This window comes from Vicia villosa, unplaced genomic scaffold (assembly GCF_029867415.1).
Source record: "Vicia villosa cultivar HV-30 ecotype Madison, WI unplaced genomic scaffold, Vvil1.0 ctg.005984F_1_1, whole genome shotgun sequence".
Classification (NCBI taxonomy): Eukaryota; Viridiplantae; Streptophyta; class Magnoliopsida; order Fabales; family Fabaceae; genus Vicia; species Vicia villosa.
Window position 1 is genome coordinate 30,924 of NW_026706708.1, and position 10,981 is coordinate 41,904.

Genomic DNA, 10,981 nt, shown 5'->3' on the forward strand with positions numbered 1-10,981 from the left:
GCAATCCTCTTGGTCTTTAAAATTAAATAGGCGACAATTTCCTATTATTGTATCATATGCGATGACCATTAACAAATCACAAGGGCAATCATTGGATTGGGTCAGACTTTACATACCTCGTGATGTTTTTACTCATGGTCAAATTTATGTTGCACTTTCCAGGGTTACAGCCAAAAGGGTATCAAAATCTTGATACATGATGAAAAAAATATCACTAAGTCGTCAACAGCTAATGTCGTTTATAAAGAGGTTTTCAACAACATCTAAATGGTATGATATTCTAAATGTTGTTCTATCTTTCAGGTATAAACACAATGTTTCGTTAAATAATATTTGTTTTCTTACTATGAAACGGTTATTGGCACTTCTCTATGGAACGTCATCTTATAGATGTTCAGATCAATTTAATGCATTTTCATCATGGACGTGTTTAGCTCTACTGCATAGCCAGTTAACTGTTATGTTTTCATTGAATATTGAAATTACAATACCAAATCACACAATGTAGCACTACATCTATTACCTATGGATGCCAAACCTTATAGACTTGACATGTTATTTTCGAATCGAAAATGTCCAATCTGAAATGGATCATGTCTCCAGCTTTAAACTGGTTCCACTCGTAGAACACATTCCATTAATGACCAAGCTTTTTCCAATGGGAATCATCTATATTCAATAGATTAAGCATTTTGCTATGTCCATTGTCACTATACAATATCAGTACTTCATAATCGTGCTCTCTCAAAACATATGCAAATTCAGGCTGCAGTCTCTGCATAATTTATTAATAATTAAATATGTTTCAAATCAATAACCTTAAATTAAAATTTATATCACATAATGAATTAGGTAGCAGGATAACAAAAAAACTCAACTAGTTTCAGAATCGTGGCACTAATCGGTGTTAGGTCGACATCAAATACGTGTATTCCTTCGTGATAAAGATACCTGCTATGATATGTTGGTAGTTCCTCTAATGAAGTTATCTCTTTAAACCCAGAGATCCCAAAATTATTGTCTCTGTAGTAATTTAAATACACAACGATGTTACCTGGAATTGAATAATAATTCTCCAGATCCATCCATCCACTGATTATAAGAGGTTGATCCTGGTTTTTATTATATATTAGGCTATGATGTTTACCTTGGTTGTTTAGTACCATCCATATTTTTGATAGGTCCTTCATGTGCAACCGTGCAAACAACGGATCAACCTCAGAAAATAACTACAACAAATTAGACAAGTTATTACATATTGTACACATGTAAACACTTGATATTATAATTTCAGAACGACCAATATATAAGAATGTAGTATGTATGCTTACTTAAAAATCTAACTTTAAAAGTGATAACATACAAATATCCTCATTGTGAATTAGAGGCCCTGTCCTATCCATCTATATTGTAAAAGTTTTGTTTCAAAAGATAGATCTGAGTTGTTTTGGGTTTGAAGATAACTTTGCTTGAGGTTAAAAAAAATTTCTGCCAACTCTTCACCATGGAAATGATGATATATAAATGAGGAAGCTTGAAATAGACAAACATTTATCACATCACGTGTGAACAGTAAATCCTTGAAAAGCTTGAATTGGCTATTGACCAATAAATGCACATGTGACTTTTTAATTTTTCGTGTGCCCTTTTATACAGAGGTTCACGTGCATATATGTATTTAGGGGACAACTTCTCTACCCATCACAAAAAGTTGGGTAGTGTACCTTCAACCAATCACACGATTCCAATTCATTTAACATATTTAATTATTTATTAAAATACTAAAAATGTTTGTTGTTTTCAAAACATTTTACAAAGGAGGTAACCTTACCCAACTTTTTGAGTTGGGTAGATAAGAATTCACCATGTATTTAAACATATAATGTACTGATTTTAGAAAAAGGTTGTGGTCCACCATAATATTTGAATGTTTCTCTTTTCCAATATATTTTGCATGAACTTTAATATAACATAAAAATTCCATGCATTTCATATCTGGTACAAAACCAGGTTCACGCCACTCATCGTTCAACAGTCATCCAAAATTAGTCCAGATTACATAAAATGAAATAAGTGCCCTAAAATATCATAATTCTACTCTTAACAAATAAACTACAAACAACAAAACATGCCAACATTTTGAACATGTTCCAACATTGGTAAAGGATGTAGTCCTCCTGAACTCCCTACAAAAAAATTGATTCCCCCAGAACAGTGCATACACAAACACAATACGTTCAACTCTCACCATTTCCCCGACTCAAATGTACAAGAATCTGATCCACAGGAGGGTATCTGATACACAATTCCAAAACATCTCCTTTTTTTGGCATTATGTCCGTCACAAAATCATACCATCCAGTGCAAAGAAAAGTCTCCACCTCTCCATCCCTCTTTTTCAAAACACAGTTGTATGATTTTTCTTTGTCAGTGTCATATAGCACTATAGAATTTTGTGGAGACTCGAAGCATTACCGGGTCACTTGATACGATATTTGCTGCACATCAAACCATATGTATAATTAAACTTAACATATCCAATCATACAAACAAAAATATGGTTTAATGCATGTTTTCTTAAACCATTACATACCATCACATATTTTACAAGAACTCTTGGATCAGCTACCAATTTATTCTACTTTTCTTCATATACCTCCTCATAAACCGGTGTTGGTGCCCTCAAACAACAAAAAAAAACAGCTTACAATACAACAATGAAAAGTTTCTTTTCTTCTAATTTTTTTACTAACGTTACCTAAAGACGATATTTGAAGTTACTTTTCACTTTATGAATAGATTAGATTTATGTTATACTAATGCTTTTAAATGCATGCATTGTTCAAGAAACCAAATAGGTTTCAACGCAAAATATCAACGACAACATTGTTGCACTCCAAAATTTGCCCTCTTTATTTGAGCTGTAAGTTATTATAGACGTTTATTTCGTCGTTCAAAAATTGAAGAAAAATAAAAAAGAGTTCTAATGGTCTTAAGGAAGTGTGACGTGAAGAATGGTTTAAATGGTGGAAATGCGAAGAAATTCATAAGTCCTATCTGGAAGGTGATATGAGCAGAGTTCACGCTTGGCCCTAGCTGTTTCGACGATATCTACAACTTTCGTGTTCGGCTCGGAAATCAATTCTTTGAGAAAGGTCGTCGAATTTGCAAATTACTCGAGATTTTATAGTGAAAAATGGTGTTGAATGTAGGGTTTCGGGCCTTAGAAAAGTCATATCTCATGATCCGCTCGTCAAAATTCCCTCGAAAATTTAACTGGGGCTCTGTGTCATCATTACCGAGATTTCATATGTTCGGACCAAATACCAATTATGCACTGAAAACACCCAGCATTTTGAAGAATATCGTAATCTTTCGGTGAAAAGTGTGTTTTCGGGTATGTCGCGCCAAGTTCGAAAATTCATAACTTCTTCGATTTTTATCGTATGAAGTCCATTCCGGCGGCATTTTCTCAGAAATTCCGTTAGCTTAAATTCTTCGTCAGACATGCTTGTTCAGATTTCAAGCCTAAGATGGAGTTTTATCGAGTTCTTTGAGCGGTACTCACAATTCTGTACAGTCGCACCAGATGAATTGACGTTTCTCATCATTCAAACGCGCGTAATTTCTTCATCGCTTATCGGATTGAGACGATTCTCGCGGTTGCGAGTCACAAATTTAGTCATCTTCGAGTGGACGTTGGTCTCGTCTCGGAATTTCGCACCAATTCGCGTTTTCTCGAAAACGAGCCGAAAAGAGATAATTAAGGGCGTTTTGGACATTACACCACTCATACTATATAAGCATTTTCCCTTTATTTTCTCTCATAACTTCAATTTCACCCAAAAGATCAAAAACACTTTCTCTCAGTTCTCTCTCAATTTTCTTGGATCAAAACCAGAAAAACTCACAAAAACTTCATCAATCTTCATCAATTCAAGATCAAATCTCAAGAACAAATGAAGATCAAAGAAAGAATCAAGAGTTTCCTTCCTTGTTCGCGTTCGCGTCGTGTTCGCGTTCGTGTTCATCTGATCTCATTTTCTTCGTTCGATCCGGTAAATTCACTACACACCTTGCTAGATCATTTATTTTGTTGCTTAATTCGACATTGATCATGATGATTTTTGATTGTGGATGATGGATCTATGGTAGTTGATGATGATAATGGCTTGTTGATTAAATGATTCGTGTTGATCTTAATTATTTGATTGAATTCGAGATTTACCGGTGAATTGTTGTTGATGATACATGCATGTTGCTTATGATACATGAAATTGCATGCTAAGTGTTCGATAATTTGAGTGTGTGAAGTGTTTGTGCTTAATTGTAAGTTTTAACATGAAGTAATGAGTGGTTGATTGATGATACATGATGATTATGCTTAAATGAATAAATTTGAGTTTCGGTGATGAGTTAATCTTGAGATTGTGTTCATAATGACTATGCTCTAATTTTTGCATGATAAGTGTTTGTTGAAATGCTTAATTGAGATCTTTGAGTGAGAATTCACGGAGCCTTGTGGTTTTTGAACCTTAATTGTTGCTACTTGTGATAATGATCAAGTCCGGAATCGGTTGAAATCTCTCTTTATCATTCGCACCATACTTGTTCATGTTTTTGTTAGAATGTCGCTTGTCGACTCGTTGCCAATGTTTACATTTGCCAAAGCATGAAATGTTTGTTAATAAGGTGTTTAAATTGTGTACTCATTGATATGTGAAGTCATGGTTAATCGTGAATGCTTGATCTTGCCTTCGATGCTCATACATGCTAATTCATGCTCTGGGTGCGGCACCGACACGTCGATTGTTGGCATATCTCTTGGTGCTTAATTTCATGTTTAAGGTGAATCTCATTTGTTGCACAAAATGAAGGATTTTGGCCCTTAATCGCATGTTTTTATCATTGCTCGCATGACGGTCGTTTGGGGGGGTTTGTATTTCGTTTGCTTGTGCGAGATTTTGGTTTTTTTGATGTTTTTGCTTGAGTAGGTCGACCTATGGCCCTTGTACGTCGACCTATTGCCTCCGTGTGACCCTCGGGTATGCGCACGCTGACCCTGTAGGTCGACGCAGGCCCTATTCAGGTCGACACATGCTTTCTGCAGGTCGACGCATAATTTCTTGTAGGTCGACGCATGCTTTCTGCAGGTCGATGGATAGCCTTCTTGGCTGTCTCGGGTATGCGCACGCCAACGCAGTAGGTCGACGCAGGCCCTGTTCAAGTCGACACATAGTTGTGTCTTTTGCTTATTTTACTTCCTAATTTCAATCTTTCATATCTTTGCGCTCGTAACTCCGATTTGCGCGTTCTTTATATCGTTGGAAAGCTTGTGAAACGTGCTACCTCATGCGATGATTGGTATTGATTGATTTCAGTTTATTCGTTGTTTGTTTTCCCTTTGACATTTGTTTTCCATTCCGTATTTGTGTTAATCGTTCATTTTCTCTTAGCTTATAATGCAATAACGCAATTCCGATTGCGATGTTTATTATCTCTAACTCGTGTGCTAGTGTGCAAGGCTTTTGGTTATTCACCGATCGACGCTTATTTACGGGACACGATTTCATTCACCCGTGTCATGTTCTCATCTTGGAGACACGTTCCTATTACTTTATATCTGCTTGTTGGGATTGGTTTTTCCTCTTGCAGGTGTATTGTGAATATGCTCAACGCGCATGTCGACCTTTGTGTGCTTTCATGGCTAATCAGTGTGCTGACTATCTGCTTTTGCTTTGCTTGCTCGCTCGTGGGATTCTTAGTTTTCTTTCTCTCGTCGCTACAGTTTACGGATCATCATCCATTTGGTATTGATCCCTTTTCATTTTTATTTTTCTCGCACTTTATCGCTTTCTCGCATCATCCTTTAACATGAGAAGTAGGACTTAGACATGCATCTGGCCAAGCCCTTGAAAGAGGCTCTGTTTTTGTTGGTGTGTTTATATTTGTGCTTTGCGGCAGGGAGTCACGATGTAATAAGACCTACATGGCACTCCGTTAAGTCCTCATGGAAGGCATGCAGAAAGGGTTAGCAATCAACCCCTGCCCAGTCTCATCGAGTCCGTTCAGTATGAGCACGCTACACGTGGTTCGCTTCTGAACCAGCACAAGATCTTGTTATCGAGTATGTCAGGAAAAGGGTTCATGCAATTGGACCCCCGCATTTCCTATAGCTCGCGTCGCTCGAAGTTGATGCTCGGTGTACGCACGCACCGTTTTCCTTTTAGATCCGTGACGGCTTGGTTGCTGAGAGGGATTCGCTCCTCTTGTCTATGGCCCGATCATTTTCACGAGGTCTAATGCTTGGTTGACTCGGGTGATTCTCTCCCCTTGGCTATAACGGGACCGCTTTTCTACCACTCGGCCAGTGCCGTTGGTTTTGTTTGCTTTACGAGCGGAGCTCGTTTGTGTGATATTCTTGTTTGCATTTGCTTTTCCCTGTAGGTTGATAGGCTAGTTTAAACTTGTACCCTTTGTATGATAATATTAGGTAGCAAGCTTCCCCCCTTAGCTTAGGTTTTCCTCATGCATTCTTTAAAATACAAACCACACTCTTTGATTTTCTTTTCTTAAGAGCTTGTTATTTCCGTTCCATTCCCAAGCCTAAGCCTCCAAAGGTCGAGCAGCGGAGTGTGAATGTAACTTGTTCACCTAAAAAACACAAAACAAACAAAAATTAGTTAGCCGAGCTACGGTACCTCTGATTCCTCAAAAAGGATACGTAGGCAGCGAGGTAGGGCCCGTGCAAGTATAACTCTTTTTTTCCCTACATTTTGCATGCATTTTAGTCCAGATTACCGCAGTTTGCTTACATACCCATAGTTTTAGACACGAGCGTGGATACCATCGAGTACGATGGGCGTGAGGGGTGCTAATACCTTCCCCTCGCGTAACCGACTCCCTTACCCTTTTCTCTGGTCGTGAGACCATTGTTTTATTTCGTGGTTTGCTGGAATTCCCTTCCTTTTCAGGATAAATATGTTAGTGGCGACTCTGTTGATTTTCGCGGTAGAGACAAACATTCCTAACACAAAAGCAAATAATAACAGTCTGCCAGTTTAATTTTGTTCTAACATTTTTACTATCCGTAATTAAAATGATATTTCAAGAACTTACCTTTCACTCTCAGAAGAGATTTCAATGTATTATGGATCAGAGTTCCTTTGCATGTCAACCCATCTTCTCTCTCCACTACTTTATTCTTTCCTCTCTCCAAGGATTGTCCGTCATTCATGACAAACTTGGTAACCTCATGCAGATCACTTTTTCTCAAACTTCCCTCTCCAGTTTGGGCATCACTATTTTTTAATCAAATAAAAAAACATAAACATTAACCTACTTGGAAACTTTTTCAATGCACCCAGAAACAATATAAACCCTAAACCAAACAGATTGTAGTAAGAATAAATAACTCTCAAAATTTCAAATGTTGCTTATAAACTCTACAATCATTACAATAAACTTCAACACTCAACTATAAAACACGAACTAAATCGGGAAAAATCCACCAATATTCATGATTGTAACATTATAACATCCCTATATCTGCACCGGTTAGCAAGAGACGTACCTTTCGGTGTCACTTGATATGTGAACAATTTCATGACGCGTTTTCGTACAACCCCAACAGCAATGCCATAACAAGGACCTTTCCCATTGGCTTTCTCCCACTTCATTTCATATAAATCACCGTTTGCAAATCCTACAGCCTTTCCCTTGCGTTTTACCGACATCTTATTATGTTTATTACTTTCTGCTTGCAGCTGATTGGAAAGATGATCTGTAAACAGATGCATGATAGCTTTTTCTTGCAGCACCATCACGATAGAGTTGAGAATGTCCTTTAACGCTATCTTTCGCAATATGTCCTACATATTCTTCACCAACGATAACACCTGATGCATTTCCTGACGGTAAGTATTTCTCAATCCCATATACTGTTTTGACCTTTGATGCCTCTATGCTCTCTTTCTTAATACTTTCTAACTCCTCCAACATCATTTTAAGAGTTGCACTACGTGTGCGTTTGCAATTGTTTTTTATTTCGAGCGAAGGACCATCCGGTCTGCAATAAGAAAACCCATCACATGAGAACGACATCTTGATAGATAAAAAATTAACACCATGGGGAGGTTGCATGCAACCACAAAATTTCAAATAAACCCTAATTATTTCTTCTAACTATGAAAACTCGGATGCAGAAGGGATAAATAAGTTATCAACATTTAAATCTACTTCAAATGCATCCTAAAACATACATACTTCTTCAAAACAACCCACGATTCTGATACCAGAATACATAAATCGCGTTAATGACGACATTTTACTTATTAAAGTATGACATAGGTCCATGCACAAAATATAGTTAACCTAAATCTTTCTCGACACAAGGGACGCCGGAAGAAGGGATGAAATGCTTAAAAACCAACACGGTAGATAATAGCATAAAACTTACCGTGAAGATTGATCTTCCATGGCCGGACCTTGAAGTTCATGGTTGAGCAAATGAATCGACGTCTTCTTTTGTCGATGTCGGAGAAGTATGAGTTGAATTGGTGGAGAAAAGTATTTGGTGGCACTTGAATAATTTATAAGTTCCAATACTTGCGTTCATTAGTTACCACATATTTTCGGTTAACAAAATACACCATTTAATTAAATTAATGTTACAAATTTCTACCTTCTTTTATTTTATAAAAAGTTTTATTAAAGTATTATATTATCTTTATCTACATTATTTGTTTTATCATATGTAAATTGTCAAAATACTTTTTAGCTTTTGAAATAACTTCAATTGATAGATGGATTTTTTTTTTAAAATCAACCTACTTCTACTATTCAAATGCAGTTTCAATTGTAGTCAGAATAATTTTTTTTTGTCATTTTAAAAATTTAATATGTATTTTTATTTTTTATATTAATTTATAGTTACCACTTTTTAAAAAAAATTCATACATTAATTATTTTTATTTCTATTTCATTCTTTTAAACAAATTTAATATGTATTTTTATTTTTTATATTAATTTATAATTACCACTTTTTAAAAAAAATTCATACATTAATTATTTTTATTTCTATTTCATTCTTTTAAACAAATGGACATTTCAGTGTCCATTTCTGCAACACCGACGAAAGCTCAACCGTACTATTCACATCAGCGATGTCTCAACCGACACAAACAACACAAAGGCATTAAATTCAATACCCATTAGGGTTATTAGCCCTAAATCCATTTCTGAAATCTAGAAACTAACAGCTATCATTCCTAATCAAGATCTATGATATCTATTTCTGCATTAACACAAATCCAGAGGATTTTAAGCAAAAAAAAACAAGAACAACAACAATGAAGATTTGTAAAGCGAATATATAAACGATCCCAAGATCGACAAATGTACATACAATAAGAGTAGAAATATACATACAAAACCCACCATTGTAATGAAACTTAGGAAAGAAAGAAGATGAACCGGAAACTCTCACCGTCACAATGAAATCGAGACAAATCCATAGTCAATCCACATGATGTAGCATCCAATGGTGTTTCCTAAGCCTCTAAACTATCAAAAATGGATCAGAGCCACTCCAAGGGGGAAATGGGTGATAAAAACCCTAAAAATTCTGCTATGAACTATTTATACAAAAACTGAAAATCGCAGAGCGCGCGACGCGCCCTTCTTCGGCGCGAAGCGCCCTTTATAAATTTACCAAGCCGACCTAGCGCGCAACGCGCCCTCATTTCTGCCCAAAATTTATTCTTTTGCTTTTACAGCGCGCGACGCGAGCTACACCAGAACAGCAGTTATTACTTCAAAACGCGTCAGCAGCCGTGTCTTCGACACTTTATTCCTCGAGGCTCCGAAAATGCAAAAAGATAACAAAACTATCAAACAATACATATATACACGAAAACGTAATAAAACACAAACGATACAAATATACAAAAAACGGGGAATTATTCAAACGGTATTAACAAAAAGTATCGATAAGTGCCACTATTTACATACACAAAATAATTACATTTTGGCACTTATCACGAACGCACCGATATCTCACTAATTTTGTTTGAATATGAATTAGAACTACTAATCGGTCTCAATTTGAGACACTTTTGATGTTTGTATTTTTATTAGAATGGTGTAACTTTAATTTTATAATGTTTGAGACTATTTGTAAAATTTATAAGATATTTTCTTTTCGTGTACTATATATACCATTACATTTACATTACACTACTATGATATACTATAGAAAAATTATGATTCTTAACTGTTTCAAGCAAATGATTACACCACTAGAAGCAAATTTTACCACGAGCTCGATTTTATAAAAAGTTTTTAAATTATATCAGAATTTCTTCCGTAGATACAACTACGGAATAGTCTTTTCTAACACGTTCTGTAGATGTACATACGGAAGGAAACTAATTTTTTTCCTAAATCAGGGTGCTTCCGAAAGTACATCTACAGAAGTTGGGGGTAAAATTAGAATCTCACACGGAGTGTAAGAGAACCATGGAGTGCATTGCGATATCCACATTTTAGGGACATATGAGAAGTCGACCCTCAAAATTGATATTTAAAGATGTACGTAAATTTATATGATATAAGATCAAATATTTATTTTATTTTTATTTTAATAATCATCTAGTTCCTTGAGATTGTTAGGAAAATTCGGTTAGAAATTTGGGGCTCCATCAAAAAGAAAAGAATAATTCAAAAAATCTACTATTTGAATTTGGATAGTTCTTTAGTAATAAAAAAAGAGAAGACACGTCTCCTCCTACACTATAATCACTTTTATATTGGAAAATAAAATTACGCTCTCGCACTAACAACATAACATATGATTATTAATATGATTATTAAGTTGTTACTGCTAATAATTTTACGACTCTAATTATAAAATACAAATTATTTTAGAAAGCTTGCTATCAAATCATCATAGTCAGAGAAGTCTTCCCTAATCTCGGGTGGG

General features: G+C 35.7%; 1 long non-coding RNA gene across 1 annotated transcript; it reads right to left on the reverse strand.

Moving 5' to 3' along the window:
• Positions 1-451: 451 nt before the first annotated feature.
• On the reverse strand, positions 452-1,467 carry LOC131642878 (uncharacterized). The gene is made up of 3 exons (XR_009296068.1): positions 1,332-1,467; positions 879-1,229; positions 452-775 (listed from the first exon to the last, which is right to left on the reverse strand). It is a non-coding gene; the product is annotated as an uncharacterized LOC131642878 (long non-coding RNA).
• Positions 1,468-10,981: the final 9,514 nt, after the last annotated feature.